We start from the raw sequence: 18,633 nt of genomic DNA on the forward strand, positions 1-18,633 counted from the left end.
AGGTGCAGGGCTGGATGAACACAGCAGGCCAAGCAGCATCATAGGAGAATAGCTTTTCTGATGAAGGGTCTAGGCCCGAAACGTCAGCCTCTCTGCTCCTATGATGCTGCTTGGCCTGCTGTGTTCATCCAGCCCTGCACCTTGTTGTCTCGTAGTACAAAACTCGACTGCTTGAAATCTTACTTACATCAAGTCACTCAGGGACCAACACTGGTTCCTAATCAAGCAAACCCTTGGTTTTGAATTTCTGATTATAGTTTTCAAAACTCACTATGGCTTCGCCCCATCCTATCCCACTCATCTCCATAATTTCCACAATCCTCTGAGATACATGTGCTTATCTAATTCTGGTACCTTAAGCATCAGGGGGAGGCAACAGCCTAGTGGTATTATTGCTAGACTATTAATCCAGAAACTTAACTAATGTTCTGGGGACTCAGGTTCGAGTCCCACCACGGCAGATTGTAGAATTTGAATTCAATGAAACATCTGGAATTAAGAATCTAGCGATGACCGTGAAACCATTGTTGATTGTTGGAAAAACCCACACTTGCCTCATCTGGTCTGGCCTACATGTAACTCCAGATTCACAGAAACATGGTTGACTCTCAACCTGTCCTCTGAAATAGCCTGGCAAATCATTCAGTTGTATCAATGACTACGAGGTCTCAACAAAGAAATCAAAACGGACAGACCACCTGACCTATGCACCAGAAAAGACAAAGACTAAAGCAGCCTTGTTGACCTTACAAAGTCCTCCTTATGAACATCAGAGCTAACTCACAGACTAATCAAGCAACAACCTGATATAGCCATACTCATGAAATCATACCTTGCAGACAATTTCCTAAACACTGCTATCATCATCCCTGGTTATATCCTGCCCCACCAATAGGACAGACCCAGCAGAGATAGTGCCACAGTGGTATACAGTCAGGAGGGAGATGTTCTGGGAGTCCTCAACATCAACTCTGGATCCCATGAAGTTTCATGGCTTCAGATTAAACATGGGCAAGGAAATCTCCAGTGATTACCATGTACTGTCCTCCCTCAGGTGATGAATCAGTACTCCTCCATTTTGAACAACATTTGTGGGAAGCACTGAGGGTGGCAAGGGCACAAAATGTTTTCTGGGTGAGCGATTTCAATGTCCACCACAAAGAATGGCTCAGCAGCAGTATTACTGATCAAGCTGGTCAGGTTCTAAAGGTCATTGCTGCTAGACTGGAACCAACAAGAGGGAAAAACATACTTGTCCTCATCCTTACTAATCTGCTAGCTGCATAGCGTCTGTCTATGACAGTATTGGTAAGAGTGGCCACCACACTGTCCTTGTAGAGATCAAGTCCCACCTTCACATTGAGAATAACCTCCATCATGTTGTTTGGCACTACCACTGTGCTAAATGGGACAGACTTTGAACAGATCTAGCAACTCAGTACTGGCACCCATGAGTCACTGTGGACCATCAACAGCAGAAGAATTGTACTCCAGCACAACCTGCAACCTCATGGCCCAGCATATTCCCCCATTCAACCATTACTATCAAGCCAGGTGATCAACCCTGGTTCAATGGAGATTGTAGGAGGGTATGCCAGGAGCAGCACCAAGCATACTCGAAAATGAGGTATCAACCTGGTGAAGCCACCAAACAGGACTACTTGCATTCCAAACAGCATAAGCAATAAGTCATAGACAGAGCTAAACGATCCCCCAACCAACGGATCAGATCAAAGCTTTGCTATCCTGCCATATCGAGTTGTGAATGGCGGTGGACAATTAAACAATTCACTGGAAGATAAGCCTCAGCAAATACCCCCGTCCTCAATGATTGAAGGACCCAGCACATCAGTGCAAAAGATGAGGCTGAAGTGCAGAGTGGATGATCCATTTTAGCCTCCTTCAGTGGTCCCCAGCATCACAGATACCAGTTGTCAATTACTTCCATGTGATATCAAGAAACGATTGGAGACGCTGGATACTACAATGGCTAAGGGCCCTGATAACATCCTGGCAAGACTTGTGCTCCAGAATATGCCGCTCCCCTAGCCAAGATCTTCCAATACAGTTACAATACTGACATCCGCCTAATAGAGTGGAAAATTTCCCAGGTATGTCTTGTGTACAAAAAGCAGAACAAATCGTAACATTTAAAAAAACATTTGGATAGGTACATGGATGGGAAGGGTTTAGAGGGATATGGGCCAAATGTGGGCAGTTGGAACTAGCTGAGTGGGCACCATGGTCAGCATGGATCAGTTTGGGCCTAAGGGCCTGTTTCCATGCTGTATTATTCTATGACTCTTCGACTCAAATCCAACCCAGCCAATTACCACCCCATCAGTCTACTGTCAATCATCAGTAAAGTGATGGAAGATGGTATCAACTGTGCTATCAAGCAGCACCTGCTCAGCAATAACCTGCTCAGTGATGCCCTGTTTGGGTTCTGCCAGGGCCACTCAGCCTTGGTTCAAACATGGACAAAAGAGCTGAATTCCAGAGGTGAGGTGAGAGAGACAGCCCTTGATAGAGAAAGATTGATGGACATGTAAAATTAAATGCTTGGGAAGTTTGCCATAAAATCGTAACTAACCCAGAACTTACCACTATTCCTGATGTATTGGGCCAGGTTTTGTGAATGAGATATTTATTGGGAGCCGGCTTAGTGTCCGACTCTGGAAACTTAACTCCATTCAGGGGTATCCCACCCAACATATTTCCATACAAGGGAGGCAGGGGACCACTGTGGATTTGGGCCCGCTGCCTCTACAGTCATGTCTGAGCCGAGCAGAAGGCGTGGCTATCCAGCTGGAACACTTGTTTCTCTTACTGGGTCATTGGCTTAATTGTACTAATGGACAGGAGGGCCTCAAACCATTACCCCTCAAACCTCAAACACTCTGTATGTAGTCCCCATGACTCCTCAATGTCCCCATGCTCTTCATGCCCCTCTGCTCAGTCACATCTCCCATCCCTCCTTATTCACCCATATCTCCTCTACTGTCCCTTAATTTCTAGTGGTCCTTCTGTGCCCTTTCATATTCCTTTGTCAGTTCCACGTGTGCTGATTATTTTCCATACTCATTCTCCCTATATCCACTATATATGTATCTCATCAGACATTGCCAAATAAGACAAGTCTTTGACATATCCTGAAGCAGAGCATGTGAAAGGATTTTTTGAAAGAACAGCTTCATCTGCAACCATAGAAACAATGTCAGAAGCTTTTATGCATTTCAGACTTCTCTAGCTAATGTAAATAAATATAGACAGTGTAAAAAAAAATTCAGAAAACATCAGGTTATTATAAGATAGTAGAGATAATCAGTCAAAACTGTCCCTCCCCTCAGCAGGTGTATAAATATTGCTTGTTGAGATATAAGTGGCTTAACCATTTTTGGAGCTCAGCCAAACATTCATGTTGAAGCCAAATGGTATCTGTATCAACAAAAGCAGACTAAAATGAATGGACGCAAAAATCTCAGAATCAGCCTCCCCAGACAGCTGACTGAAAATCTGGGCCATTCTGCACTAGTGATATTTTGCAAATCAGCCTATTTCATTCTCTGGAACTATATCTTGTAATGGATGGGAAATGCACTGATGGAAAAAATAGCTTGAACATACATCAGAAATTTCTCTTTTTCTCTGCCTTAACACAATCTCTTCTCCGTTCAATACTGGGGTTGTTAAATATATAATAACTCCATAATAACTCCTCTATAGCCCTTGCAATTCCCAGTGATTTATTTGCAAATTTGTGCCTTTATCCCTGCACTATTTGACGACCAGTAAAATACATTATTAGAGGAATAGCTCCTTTATTGTTCCTCAATTCCAACTGATAGATCTTATCTGAGATCCCTCAAAGATTTACAGAATCCATAGAGTGTGAAAACAGGCCCTTCAGCCCAACAAGTCTGGGACAGTTGCCTGAGGGTGGGATCAAACCAGGGTCCCTGGTGCTGTGAGGCAGTAGTGCTAACCAGTGAGCCACCGTGCTGCCCATGATGTTCTGTCTTTCAAACACTGAATAAGTTCCTTAATCAAAATTGCTAACCTTCTTTTTCCTCCTTCCCAATATCGCCTGAACACATCTTATCCCAGAAAAGTAGATATCCATAAGATTAAAAGATGATAAGATGTAGGAGTAAGATTAGGCCATTCAGCCAATCTAGTCTTTTCCAGTTCATGACTGATCTGAAAATAATCAACTCCACTACACTGGACTCATCGTATAAATACAATGGCTACAAGAGCAAGTCAGAGGCTAGGAATACTACAACAAGTAACTCAACACCTTACTCCCCAAAACCTGCCTTGGGGAGTGTGATGGAATACTCCTCACTTATTTGGATGAGTGCAACTCCAACAACATTCAAGAAATTTGATACCATCCAGGACAAAGTCGTCCACTTGATTAGCACCACATCCACAAAAATTCAGTCATTCCAACACAGATCCTCAGTTGCAGTAGTGTACAATCTACAAGATGTACTCAGAAATCCGCCAAAGATCCTTAGCATCTTCCAAACCCATGACAAGTTCCATCTGGAAGGATAAGGGCAGCACCTGCAAGTTCCCCAATGGAATAAATCATCTTGACTGTAGAATCTACATTCAAAATGAGCCCAGAATTGAATGATGTTGGCACAGGTGTCCAAGTAGAGATCATGCATGAGAAAGTTCACAATTTCAATTAAGTCATCAATGGTTATGAATCATAGTTAGAGAATTTTATGAAACACCACGACTTGACCACTAGGTCTCTTAAGAGAAGTCAAAAATTATTCAGCAATCATATCGATTGCACTATTTAAAATCATGATCATGACAGGCATCTACTGCATGAAGTAATTTTAAAGCTTGTTCCTTCTATAGTAGAAAAGTAATGTAATTATACAATTCTGTTTTTCTCGTTGAGTTAAGTTTTAGCAGTAATGGCAAGACTACTGTAATTCATCATAATTTATATGCAAGTCTCTCAGCAACTTTTGGCAAGGACATTTTCTATTTGAGATGCACAGTGACTGTGTTAGTTTCTGGAAAATGGCATTTTATTGCCTTAACCACCAGACAAAATTATTGGCTGGTGTGAGGCTCCTGTTCTTGCACAGTAGAGACAGTTAAACACGCAATAGAAGCTAGGATTTGCTCATTTCAATCTGGGTATCCTTATGAATGTTTGAGAATATTTAATTACTGGAAAACAACTTTCTTTCACTCTAAATCATCATGACAATGGGTCATCGCCCCGAATTTCTACAGACCTATTAAATTTTTAAGTAACCTTTTGTTAAAAATATTGAAAAATGAAACATGTGCCAAAGAAAACTAGAAATGTGAATTATGAGTATGTCATTCAGAAAATGTCTGCAAAATTTCTATATTGATTATACTTAGTCTAGAGAGAGACCATGGAATATTACATGTCAACGGCAGAGAAACTTCAAAAGAAGAGACGCAATACAAAAACTGAACTGTAATCTCACATCATTACACAGATAATGGAGACCAATTACCAGCTCAGCAGAAACTATCTCCCATGAGTCATATGGCAGATTATGGAAATGATGTGTGGTAAAATAAAACAGTTCTGGTTGAAATACATTGTTGGTTTTCTCTCCTTTCAGGTATCCACAAAAGAAGGGTTTAAAAAGACAACTCCAGGCCTCATTTATGCTAATCCAGTGTTATAGTTGTATAAGGTTGATGTTTTCCGTGAAAATCACAATTGCAGACCATCTAATAAACACCTCATCCTTGCATGCAAAGTAAAAGTCTTTCTGTCTCTCTCTTTGACTGATTGCTGTAAACAAGTCGCAAGACAACAAACTCGCATTAAAAAAGTAAACAGAAAATCCCCCTTCAACTAACATGCAGAACCAAGGGCTTCCAAACTGTTCAACTGCCAAGGTCAGGGGTAATAGAGTCACCCAATTTAACAGCTGCTACATTCCATTTCCTGCTCCTCATGGACATGCCAAAGACTGATCCTTATTTTTTTTTCCCAATTGTTATGTGTTTCCTCACTCATCATTTCTAAACTGTAAGTGTGTTATGTTTCTTTATTTAGTAAACAATAAGATCACTCTTTCCTTAATCTGAGGAAACCTGTGAGAGCAGGCAGCCTGGGACAGTGGCAAAGCAGGCAGGCTGTGGTCTCCCAGTATCTACAGCAATGTCAACCGAGGGGGAGATCGAGCCAGTGTGAGGAAAGGGAGCCGAAAACAGAGGCAGAGCCCAGCATGGAGGAGATCGAGCCCTTGTGGGAATTGCAATGTCAGCATGACTAAGCACTTAAGAAGGAGTGTAATGTTGAACTTTTAACTTTATTTCTTTTTTTCCTTTGTACCTAAGATTTTGTACCTAAGACGGTGCCAGGAATGGTGACTTCGTACACTTTTCACTGTATTCCTCCATCTTTGTACTTGAGAGCACATAACAACAAAACCTAATTCTAATTCTAAATTGACTCCTTTTAAGACTAAAAAAAATGAACATTTCCAGCAACCATGTCAGTTTCACTATTTCACAGAGGAACTGGAAAAGTTATTCATGACCTTGTTGTGACCAACTGACATGAGTGAATGTCAAAGGTAGTGGTTTGTTTATGAATCAAGCGAGCTGCTTTCTGAGTCAACCTATTTATATTGAATCCTGGATAAGCTACAGTTTCCTCCAATAAACATTGAGAAGACCAAAGTTATTGTCTTTTGTCCCAACCGCAAGCAGTGATTTATCATCAATTATTGTATTCCCATCCCTGACAATCACCTTAGGCTGAACCAGATTGTTTGCTATATTAACATCCTATGTGATGCTGATCTAATATTCTATCCTACCATCACCTTGTCTGTTTATTTCCACCTCCAATAACATCTCCACAGCTGCCTCAGCCCATTTATTGTTACAATCCTTATTCATGCTTTTGTTAGCTCCAGCTCCCTTATGGCTGACAGCGCACCCCTCCATACTCTGTAAAACCTGAGCTCATCCAAAGCTCTGTTATCTGTACCCTAACCAGGAGCAAATTCTACTCCCTTGCTCACTGCCTCAAGCAGTGCACAAAACACCTCAAACATGAAAAAATCTCTGTTCACAGTTCTTCATGGTTTCAGCCATCCCTATCATTGTAATCTCCTCCAGCCCAGAACCACTCAAATTTCCTCCAACTCTGAGCTATTCACCATTCCCACTCCATTACTCAACTCTTGGTGGTCATGCCTTAAGACATCTAAGCCATTGTCTCTGAAGATTCTTTCGCAGACCTCTTTGCCTTTCCACCTCTCAGTCCTTTTCTAATAAAAATGCCTTTTTGAATAAGCTGTTTGGCACCACTAAATATCCCATTCGGATGAGTGTAAATGTTTCTTTGATTACATCCTGTGAAGCACTTTGAAACATATCTCCCTCTGTAAAGAAATTATTTAAATACAAAAATTGTTATTGCTTAGTCTTCGTAATGGATTCCACTTCCATCAAGTATTTAAAAACCAGCACTTAAAAACACATGGAATATCATAACAATATTTTTGAAAGGTAACTCAGTTTCTATTTTGATGGGAAAGGCTGGGGGTGGGGGCGGGGTCAGGTAAGGGCTTCTTAATCCTTTGCATTTTCCATTTCTAGTACAACCATTCAAAGATTGATGAAGTGCCAGGGAGCAAACAAGTACTGACAACTATTGTTGGATTGGGCTCCAGCTGTTGCAGAGACAGCACATTATCTTTTGCATCTATTGCTTCAGTGCCAGTAATGCCCTGGGAGGGCTGCACTACCCAGCAGTAACCTGACACCACAGTTGTTTCTTCCACTCAGGGAAAAAAATTTGACACAGCCCTGGCTTGCAGAATAGACAACTATGCTTTAGAATGTCAATGAAGGAGTGTGATATAGAGCCAAGAGTGCATTTTCAATGTAGTTGCATAAAATCAATTTCAACCATCTCGTTCATGCCTATGTGACATGTTTGTTTGAAATGGCCTTAATAAACAGTTATAATACTGAGACGGGATTCAAACTTGCAGCAAAATCTTGGAACGTCCAATATGCGTGGTTTAGTTAAAGAAAAACAAAATTGGTTGGTGGTACTGACATACCCATTACTGAAAATGGTTCTCACTCACACAGGTTGGCCCCAAGTACTCTACAGCTACATCATTCCTGTTGTGTGCCAATAATTATTTGCTACCATCATGTAGCATCTATCAAATCCTGTCATAATTTTCTTATTTCTAAAAACAACTACCAATTTTCTGTTTTAGAATATTGAGGGGTTGGCATGATTGTGGGCAGGGTAGGGTTTCCGTCTTCCTTCGCACTATGGATGATGCCAAGCCAGCAGCAGGGTTGACAGCAGTGCCTTCAATGGGAGGGAAATGGCAGCAACTGGGGCAGGGCACAGCAAGCATCCATGGAACGGCTTCAAGGTCGTAGACCCCCTTTATGAATTACAGCCAATAAATAAATCTATGCCCTGAAATGAGATGCAGCTTAGACGTTTCTCCATGAAGACACCTGCAATCCACAGCAATGTGCCCATGTATCAATGGCAAACTGCACATCTGTAGCAAAATACAGCTCCATTGTCATCGTAATGAACTTAATTAACTGCACACTGCCTCTGGGTGGGTAGCAAACATCCCCAAGTCGCAGCCTCCAGAAGAAGTCCATAAAGGCATCCAATATTGTGCAGCCAGCAAGTCATATGCTTGCGTGGAATTGATGGCACACCAACCTCTGAACTTACCTCCGCTTCCACACCCATGGTAAAATTTAGCCCACCATGCGTAGAATGGCAACCTGCGTGATAGAAGGGGCTCCATTGTATGAGCTGCATGAAGGACTCTGATTGGGCTCAGTGGGCTAAGTGCCTCCAACAAACATTCACTTCCTTCAGATTTTCAAATGCTGGAGGCGTCCAAGATTAATACGGAATAAAAGCATTTTGTCATTTTCACAAAATCATGGAGCTCACATTTCTATTGTCCGAAACCAACTGTACATTAATGTAGAGGCATTGCTTCCTTCGATACCTCTTCCTTTTCATACATGTATTTTGGTTGGCATTAAAGCTCAAATAACCATGAACTTCATCTCTAATGCTCTGTACTCTGTCAGGTGGTAAACATTCTGCATTCTTCTTCAATTTTTGCCTTCTTTCCATTGAGAAAGTGGCAGCAATATATATTCTGGTGAACATGCTGTTTTTAGGTTGCATGATTTATTCTGGTACAAGCTTCGGATGGCATATCTGACCGAGGTTGGTAATCTGACAGGATCTGGTAACAGGCTAGCCGAATGCCATTCTGACCTTCACATTTATGGAAAAAGTTACATCAGTTGTTGCAAGCTGTCAGTAAGTTATCCTGTGGACCACGGCATAGCTTACACACTAGAACAGGGTTAGTGCAGCCTGGTTTCCTCTGGTAGGTATGGCAGGCCTGTAAAGATGGGCCCTTTGATATTGATGGGAGGGAACATAACACCTGAGTTGATGTTGAGTGAACAGCATTTTTGTACTCTATTTCAAGAAGCGCAGTTGGAATTGTGACTTTGATATAAGAACACATACTGGATTTATAGTGCCAATATGTGAATGGTAATATGAAGGCCCCGTCTGAAACAGTTTTGGATTCCAAACTGTGCTGTTAATAGCTTCAAGGACAAGCTCAGACATGCGATGACACAGTACATTAATCAGTAGAACAGTTTAGTTTTTTGACACTAGTATGCTTGAAAGTCATCATGATGCCCTTTGAATGACAACTCCCTTCCTCTGACCTTTGCCTCTTCCCATGAATTTGTGATCTCTTCCTTCACTCACTGTGCTCCTTTCCTAGCACTTCTGATTATATTAACATCAACATAACTTTGCTTGAGACTACAATGGATTTTTGTTTTTCAAAACCTTTCTCATGGCAAGAATATGTTCAGAATAATTGGGTTTTGCGTTACTAAACAGAAAAACTGGTGGAGGTGATAAAGCCAGGTTTTCGGAGACAGGTGAAAAGTCAAACTGGTACAGGCAATGGAAACATTTTCCCATTATCACAGAGGTTAATCTATTAGTGATGATGTTAAGATAAATTGTTGAGGCTGAAAATAGTGACCTTTTCTTCATACCTGGACCATGCTAAATTTTGCATGGTTATGCTTGACATTGACAGTAAGTTCAAATAGCAAAAGTGGTCATTCTAATTACAACAATCTGACATGGAATGGGATGGCCAAAGGAAACTATTAGCCCTCTCATCTTGGACAGACGAATGTGTCTCTCATGCACACAACAGTAAGTTTTGCACGGTCAGAAAGGAGGGATCGCATCTGGAGTGAGACACTACCTGAGTTAGAATACAGTTTCGTGACTTTGAAGGCAGCGTGGGAATAGAACTTGTCGATCTTTCTTTTCCATTTTAAAAGTTCAGTAGTCTAGTTAAAAGGTTAGTAAGGGACCTGCTTCGATCACCTTCTCAGGCAGTACATTTCATATCTCTACCACCCTTTGAGTGAAGAAATTTTTCCTCAAATCTCCTCTAAGCTACTTACTCCTCATCTTAAACTCTGATCTGAGACAAGTCTGCCATGGAGAAAAGATTCTCACAATTTACCCTGCCTTTGCCTCTCATGATTTGTATGTCTCAATCAGATCACCTTTCAGTCTCCATTACTCCAAGAAAAACAAACCCAGCCTATCCAGTCTCTCCTCACAACTGAGACTTTTCCTATCAGGCAACATCCTGCTGAATCTTCTCTGCAAGCTATCCAGTACAATCTCGTCATTCCGATACTGTGCCGACTAATCATTACAGCACTATTTAAGAGGAGGCCCATTGAAAGAGTGACAACCAGCAAGCTTTGCACAGTCAAGAAGGAGAGATCATACTGGGAGTGAGGCACAGCGTGAGTGAGTAAATTGTTCGGGGACTTTTGGAGGTGGTGTGGGAATTCAGTACAGAGGGTAAGAGGTGATTTTTACTTGCTTTTTCGCCTCATATTTTGTAAGTCTTTTTTTTAACAGGATAAAGAGAAGCCCAGGAGGGGGAGCCCAGCACAATCAAAGAGTGACATGACAGGAAACCTAAGTTCAATTCTTGGTAATAGCTACAAGTTTGACTATCTATTCTAGGTTACTTTCAGATTGAAGGTAAATAGAAGAAATATATACAGGTTACAAACTAAAAGACGAGTAGGAAATAAAAAGAAGCAAACTAAGAACTAAGTGAGTAAAATAGAGATGCAAAGCCAGGCAATGTGGTGTACCTGCATAATGTGGAAGCTAGAGGACCCCACTGTGGTTCATAATGACCAGATCTGTAGCATGTGTTGGTTGGAGAAACTCTGGCTCAGAGTTGATGAACTGGATTCTGAGTTTCAACCATTGCAACCAATCAGGAAGGGGTCGAATGCTGGCTTTCAGGAAGCAGTCACACCCCTTAGATTGGCTACTTCAAATTCAATCAGTAGTCAGGGACAGCTGGGTATGACTACTGGTGAGGCAGGTAGAGGAAGGGGAAAAGAGAAATGTAGTTGTAATTAGAGGTAGTATAATCAGGGAAATAGACACTACGCTCTGTGGTCAGGATTGAGAGTACTGAAGGCTGTGTTGCCTGCCTTATGCCTGGGTTCAGCATACCTCATCTGGGCTGTAGAAGAACTTGGAGTGGGAGGGTAAAGATCCAGTTGTAGTGGGCCACGTAGATGCCATCATTATTGGTAGAAAGAGGAAAAATGTTCTGCTGAGGGAATATGAGCAGCTGGTGGATAAATTAAAAGCAGAACCAAAAAGGTAATAATCTCCTGGTTTTTACCTGAACCACAATCTTAGTGGCACAGGGTAAACGAGATTGAAGAGGTAAACACATGGCTGAAAGATTGGTGTGGGAGAAACAGATTCAAATTCATGGGACATTGGCACCAGTACTGGGGAAGGAAGGAGCTGTTCCAATAGGACAAGCTCCATCTGAATCCTGCTGGGACCAGCGTCCTGGTGCATCACATAACTAAGGCTACGGATAGGGCTTTAAACTAAATCATGGGGAATGGGTTCAGTTGCATGGAAAATTATGGAAAAACGTAAATGGGAGGAGAGCTCAGCAGAGGTTAATAAAATTTCCAGAACAAGTAATACGACAGAGAGTGTGGAAAGAGTCAGGAATCCAACTTCAGGCACTGCAGATAAGGGGACAACTATGAGAAGAGGGACAGTCAACACAGAACTGACGGTGTTTACTTAAATGTATGCAGTATATGAAACAAGGTAAATAAGCTTGTAGTGCAGGTTGAAATTAGCAGGCGCAATGTTGTGGATATCAGAGACGTGGCTGCAAGGGGATCAGGGCTGAGAACTAAATATTCAAGGATACACATCCTATTGAAAGGACAGGCAGAGGGGTAGAGGTGGGTGGGTCTGCCTTGGTAGTAAGAAATGAAATTAAATCGCTAGCAAGCTGTGATATAGAGTCAGAAGGCAGGGAATCTGTGTGGGTAGAGCTGAGGAGCCACAAAGGGAAAAAGACCCTCATGGGAATTATGTACAGTTCTCCTAGAATAGTCAGGATATGAGGCAGAAAATAAATCAGGAGATAGAAAGGGCATGTAAGAAAGGCACTATAGCAATAATCTCAGGAGACTTCAATATGCAGGTGGGTTGGAAAATCAGGTTGACAGCGACTCCCAATAAAAGGAATTTATGGAATATCAACAAGATACTTTTGGACTAGCTTGTGGTAGAACCCACTAGGGAACAGGCAATTCTGGATTTGGTGATAGGTAATGAGATAGGCTTGATTAAGGAGCTTAAAATAACAGAATCCCTAGGGAGCATTGACCATAATATGACAGAATTCATCCTGCAGTTTGTGAGGGAGAAGCTGAAATCAAATGTAATGGTATTACAGTTTAGTGAAGGTAACTACAAAGGAGGAATTGGCGAGAGTTGATTGGAAGTGCATGGTGAAATAGGGCTGAGACAACATGGCTTCTTCAAAGGGAGGTCATACCTGACAAGCCATTAGAATTCTTTGAGTAGGCAACAAGGAAGTGAGACAAAGCAGAGCCAGTGGACATGCTTATGGTCTTACATGCATCCAATAGATGTACGTGCATCCAAAAGATGAATGCATTTGATGAGGGTGACTATCAGGCAGATGTTTCAGGAGTGTCTCGGGCACACATTTGAGGACGTGGCAAGAACTGGGCAATTTGTTTCAGATACATGCAATCGATAGCATGTGAAATGTGGCAGAGGTGGAATGGGGCAAGGGAATCTGCTGAAATATAAATAGATATGAGAAATGATGCAATGGAGTAGCCTTGACAAGATATTGGAGGCACAGAGAGGTAAGGCAGCAGATGCAGTTTAGAATTTGGGTGAACCTGCAACTGTGTTTACATTTCCTGACATGGCCAGATCATTAAATCATTTGCTGCATGGGACTAAACTCTGTTACTAATTCCCTCAGTCATTTCATATCATGTCTTTTTGATCACAGCTACAAGTTTCCCCTTGCTGTCGTTAGGGAAGTGTACCTCCTGCCTGCATCTTGTGAAGGGAACAGGGATTGTCTTGATTGTATCAATGAAGTTTTGATCTTAATTTCTACTTTTCCTTCTTCAGAGGCATAGTTGATGATTCGAGGATCACCAAATCACTGCTTGTACCATGATTTTACTGCACACAGTCCCCAGGTTGACATCCCAAACAGGGATCAAATTGTGTGCTGCCAGATTATTTTGAATCATGCTGGCCATCTCGATAAAGGAGCTAACTGCACCCCCTTAAAATGCGCTTACCTCCTCCAACTTCTAACTCTGCATGCTGTGCATGGAAAACTGTTCTATATCACTTCAAAAATATCATCCATTGCAAATGAGGACTTGTTGTGCACAAATCAGCTGTATTGCTGAAACAGCAGACATTATATTTCAACAGAGGTGTTTAGAAGATGCAAAAAGGCATTTTATAAAGACAAGCCCTTTCCTTCTTTCTATTTCTTGCTATTTTTGCAACATCTTTGTTACTCTTCCTCATTGCCCTCAGAAGAAAGGTGTATATTCCCTTTCATGCTTCTCTGGATAATTTTTTCCATTGCCCAACAATGCTTAGAGCCTACTGGTAAACCTGTAAGCCAAGACAAGTTATTGAACACACAGTAAATTGGGAGAGCAGGGTTGAGTAATCAAAAGGACCGTTTAATGTCACTGGGATGATACTGAATGTGAATCACATCAAATACTTCTTTTACAATAAGAATTTGTGTTAATATAGCATATGTAATATAATTAAACACATCAAGATTCTTCACAGGAATGTTATTCTACAACACCTTGCACTGAAGTACACAAGAAGGTATAAGGATGGGTGATCGTAACTTTAGTAAGGAGCTATAAGGATAATTTTAAAGAAGGAGAGACAGAAAGTGATCGCAGACAGGGAAGTCTCGGATGAAAATTCCTTTAGGCTGAAACAGCTGAAGGCCTGTGTGGAACAATCAAAATTAGGAATGCACAGAAGACTAGAATTGGGGAGTGTTAAAATCTTGGAAGGTTGTAGGATTGAAGGAGAATGCAAAGAAAGAGAGGAGTGAACTGTGGAGGAGTTTGTGTATGAGGACAGGAATTTTAAAATTGAGGAATTACTGGATTGGGAGTTCGCACAGACCAGTGAGTGCAAAGGGGATTGATGACCCTTAAGGGAAATGGAAGGAGATCAATAGTAGTAGGATGATAAAGTAAACCACCCTGCAGATTTCTTCACTGTTAGAATTATTTACAGAGCTCCAAACTGGAACAGGGAGCAACAGCAGCCAATTGCTGAAGGAGTTCGATGATACTGTACCTTTGAACCAAATCATGAAAAGTTTAAATGGACAATTGAGCTCTTAATGAAGAAAAATATCCTAATGTACCTCATAAAGGAAAACAAACGGTCAAAAAAAACAGAACCATGTGATCACAACATTGCTCAAAGATATTGGTGTTATTGAAAGCCTTAAAGAAAAACGGGGATTGAAGAAGCAGATGTTCTTAAATAAGGAGAGGAAGAGACAAAATGGATTTAGGAGGGAATTCCAGTTTGAGACCTAGTCAGTTGAAGGCACAGCTGTTAATGGTACGTCAAGTGAAAGGTGAGCTCTACAAAACACTGAAATGTAAGAAACACAAAGTTTTGGGCAGTGTCATAGGACAATCAGGAACCACAGTTGGAATCAGCAAGGCTGAAGGTAAAAGAGAAATGGGAACTGAAAGAACTGAAAGAATGTTTCGGGTCAGTTCTGAAGAAGGGTCACCAGACCCGAAACGTTAACTCTGATTTTTTCTTCACAGATGTTGCCAGACCTGCTGAGCTTTTCCAGCAACTTCTGTGAAAGAGAAATGGGATTTCGTGCAGGAAAGGAGATATTTCCTAATCACCCTGTTCAGAGGTCTTATGACATATCTCTGGAGCAGAAGGGACTTGACACTGGCTTCCTGGCTTAGAGGTAGGAACGCTATGACTGGACAACGAGAGCCCTTCTAGTGGAGGACACAATATGAGTAGTGGAGATCTGATTCAACTAAATTAGGTACGATCATGGGAAAGCTGACTCTATTAGTGATAGAGTCAAGGAGTATTCCAGCTGATAAAGAAGAGCAAACTAAATTGGAAGCCTCAGACCCTCCATTGGTAACTGGGTACAGAGGCAAAAGAAGTCATTGCTTGAGAAGTTCTGTTTCTGAACCAGTTATTAGTAATGTAACCAAGTAAGGACAGTTGCTAGGAGCCTGGCAGAGGAAGAGAAGCACTGAAAGAAGATGGTTGACCATACTAATGGTTGCAGAATGCTTGAGGAAGAATGTGGGCTGTCAAGAAGTGACAGAAAAGATTGTTTGTACATTTGTGCACAAATGTATGCCAATAACTCTGTGTGGTATCTGACGTGTAATGCCAAAAGCACCCAGCTTATTTAATGTCATTGCTTCATAGCTCAATGATATTTGTTAATTGTGTTAGCATTTAAAGGCAATTGATAATTATTTTCCCAGTTGCATCCATCTATTAGCAGAATTGGATTGATGGATTTCTTTCTGTCATGTTTTTCATATAGCCAGAAGAGAACTCAACTTTCAAGCATGCAGCTGTTCGTTAATTTCTTAATAGTTTGTTAGATTCTTGGAATAATCTGTCTTTAAGCTAAGAAACACGGCAGAGAGGAGACCCATAAACTACAAATAAAACAATTTCAATTTTGTTAATGTTTTATTTCATTAAGTTAACTTGAATTTGCTCAATTGCTTTTTATAAGGGATCATGAACATTGCATTAGGTAAGCAATAAATGATTGGTTGTGTAGTAAATGGATGTCTCTAGGTACACAATTAATTGTGTTACAAACTTTAACAAGTTATAGTTAACTGGGGAACTGCTGATACTCCTTACCTAATTTACCCTATTAGGCTTACAATGAGAGGAATGGCTTCAATATGAACTCCATAGAGGGAGCTATCTCTAAAGCAGGAGGCCTGGTTTAAGTCCTACCCACTCCAGAGGTGTGTGACAACAGGTTGATTTAAAAAGCATCTGCAAAGTCCATGGAATGGTTGGAAGATGGCCTGAGGGTCTAAAAAACAAAATTTCATTCATTGGTGGTTCCTCACAGACGAGGATGACTCTATTCTACTCTCAGTGTGAGTCTGTAGGTGGTTGTAAAGACCAATATGGCATCCACAGGCTCTGTTACAATTGGGGCAGAAGTGGCTGCAGGAAGGGGTGGGTGGGGTGTTGGTGTGACAGCACACTCCTTTCACTCTTTTTGCCTGGCTTCTGCTTTGGCCTGATGGCAAGTCTCAAGCTGCTTGATGCCTTCCTGGATGCTCCTCCTTCACTTTGGACAGTCTTGAGCCATTGATTCCCAGGTGTCTGTGGGAAGGTCACACTTCGCCAATGAAGCCTTGAGGGTATCACTGAAGCGCTTCCTCTGCCTACCAGGGGATCGCCCTGAATGTCCACTAGACTAAGGTCCTTCACCAACCTGGCCTGGCAATGTGGAATGAACCCCTGATCATCAAGGGTCCACAGGGAGGCCTTAGAGAACATTGACCATTTCCAATACCTAGAGAGTGTCCTATCAGCAAAAGCAGCTATGATGAAGAGATCTAGCATCGCTTTCAGTGTGCTAGCATAGCTTTCAGCTGCCTGAGGAAAAGGGTGCTTGAGAACAACTATATCACATCCAACACCAAGCTCATGGTATACAGAGCTGTGGTGGTTCCAGCCCCTCTATATGGCTCTGCGACGCTCTGAGGCACAATAGACACCTCAAGGCACTGGAGCAGTACCACCCATGCTGCCTGCATAAGATCCTGTGAATCCGCTAGGATGAAACCTGCACCAACACCCGCATCCCCAGCATCCGGCCACTGACCATCCTTGATTAGCTGCAATGAGCTGGGCATGTCCAACACAAGATTCCACAAGCAGGTGCTCTACTTCCAGCTCTGAGAAAATGAAATAGTCACAGAAGAAATATTCAAATTACCTCACACATTATTCCACCATTTCGAAGGAGCAAATATCAGGTTGACCAAATTCCTGTGGAGATACTTAATAAGATTTCAAAATCCGATTCTCGCAATGCAATTGGAAGTCTGGTTTGATATTAACCAACCCCAGGTAACTTGACATTAGAATGGAAATGGGAGCTGCCAGATCTCAGGGAGTGTGTCTTTCAGCCCCCTCTTATGGGCCTGAAGAAGCCAAAGTAATCCTTTCAAGCCAACAAAGGAAGCTTTCATCCTTCTCTGCTTTCTGATTGCCAAGTTTGCCCATCTCTTAATTCTGACTTTTTGACACAAGAGCTCCCAGGAGTAAGTGGTAGCTGCTGTTCTCTCAGCAAATGCCCAGTTTGTCAGCTGCCAGGTGAGTAGCGGCGTTCTAAGATCTTATTGATTCCTGCCATTAGGATCAACATGTCTTAGCAGGTTCTTCAGCTGTTCCAAGCCTCATCAGCCCCAACACATCAGAAACATTAGAGCCAATATGTCAGGTAGCTATGTGTCTATGATGTGAGCTGAAGAAAAGTATAGAGATATCGGTAATGGTAGGGTTAAGTAAGAACAAATAAGGCCAGCAGTTGACCAGAATGTTTTTCAAACTATAATTATTTTTTACATGTTTTTTCCCACAGAACAAGGTCCAATTTTACTGTAGTTTCTTGGATTCGTAATAGCAGATTATAATTTTATACCATGCAATAACATAATGTTTGATTTTATAGCAAAGCATCTCAAGTGGGTAATAGTGACAATGCCTGACATCATTTGGTTATGCTAAGCTGTGGTTTCAGAGTTTCTGCAAAGTAGTATACCTGTCCATTCAACATGAATTCTGAGCTCATTCTGATGAAACGGCAGGACTTGAGTTGAATTCATTTAAAACATTGACCACTGGCAATGACTCAGCAAATCCTGGCTCTGAATCCAGTGGTTTTGGGTTGGTTTTCATTGAGGCAACTTGAACAATGTTGCATTCAGTAATCCCAGTTTTTAAGTTCCGCATTAATATGGTTTATGATGTGAGATACAGGAGATTGGTCAATATATAAATGAATCACTGTTTTCCTTTCTTAGAATCACATTTGTATAGCAATA

At 41.6% G+C, this 18,633-nt stretch overlaps 2 long non-coding RNA genes across 4 annotated transcripts in view; both read left to right on the forward strand.

The window, feature by feature from the left end:
• Window positions 1–5,780, forward strand: part of LOC125484057 — a 56,453-nt gene extending 50,673 nt beyond the window's left edge. For all 3 annotated transcript variants that reach the window (XR_007262930.1, XR_007262929.1, XR_007262931.1), the window contains exon 4: window positions 5,634–5,780. This is a non-coding gene — a long non-coding RNA (uncharacterized LOC125484057). The remainder of the gene's footprint in view (window positions 1–5,633) is intronic.
• Window positions 5,781–10,812: 5,032 nt separating this feature from the next.
• LOC125484058 lies at window positions 10,813–16,115 on the forward strand. Its single transcript, XR_007262932.1, has 3 exons — window positions 10,813–10,905; window positions 15,331–15,485; window positions 16,092–16,115. It is a non-coding gene; the product is annotated as an uncharacterized LOC125484058 (long non-coding RNA).
• The last annotated feature ends 2,518 nt before the right edge of the window (window positions 16,116–18,633 follow it).

Source organism: Rhincodon typus, chromosome 9, assembly GCF_021869965.1.
Source record: "Rhincodon typus isolate 14 chromosome 9, sRhiTyp1.1, whole genome shotgun sequence".
Lineage (NCBI taxonomy): Eukaryota > Metazoa > Chordata > Chondrichthyes > Orectolobiformes > Rhincodontidae > Rhincodon > Rhincodon typus.